The sequence below is a fragment of the Corvus brachyrhynchos genome, unplaced genomic scaffold (genome assembly GCF_000691975.1).
Source record: "Corvus brachyrhynchos isolate BGI_N302 unplaced genomic scaffold, ASM69197v1 scaffold426, whole genome shotgun sequence".
Lineage (NCBI taxonomy): Eukaryota > Metazoa > Chordata > Aves > Passeriformes > Corvidae > Corvus > Corvus brachyrhynchos.
In genome coordinates, this window is record NW_008238653.1 from 122,923 (window position 1) to 123,384 (window position 462).

Consider the following 462-nt stretch of genomic DNA (forward strand, 5'->3'; position numbering starts at 1 on the left):
CCAGGGTGCCCGGGGCAGCTGTGGCTGCGCCTGGATCCCTGGCAGTGTCCAAGGCCAGGCTGGATGGGAACTGGAGCAGCCTGGAACACTGGAAGGTGTCCCTGCCCATGGCAGGAGGGGGGACCAGATGAGCTTTAATGTTCTTTCCAGCCCAAACCACTCTGGGATTCCATGACTGACGTTTTACCTGCACAGCTCTCACAGAGAGTGAGGGGGTTTAATTCCAGCGTGACTTCATTAACACAAAACCTCCCTGGATATGCTCAACTAATTAATTTAGCGCCCTAAAGCACCTGTAGAACAGCTCCCCGCCCCGGAGCAGTGCCCGGCAGCGGGTCTAACGCCCAGTTCTGTTTTTATTCCCGCATGGCAGCACGCACGCAAAGACACACTGCGGGAACAGAGCTCGGCCGCTTCTCAGCGGCGGATGCCGGAGCCAGAGCCGTGAGAGGCGGCGGGGAG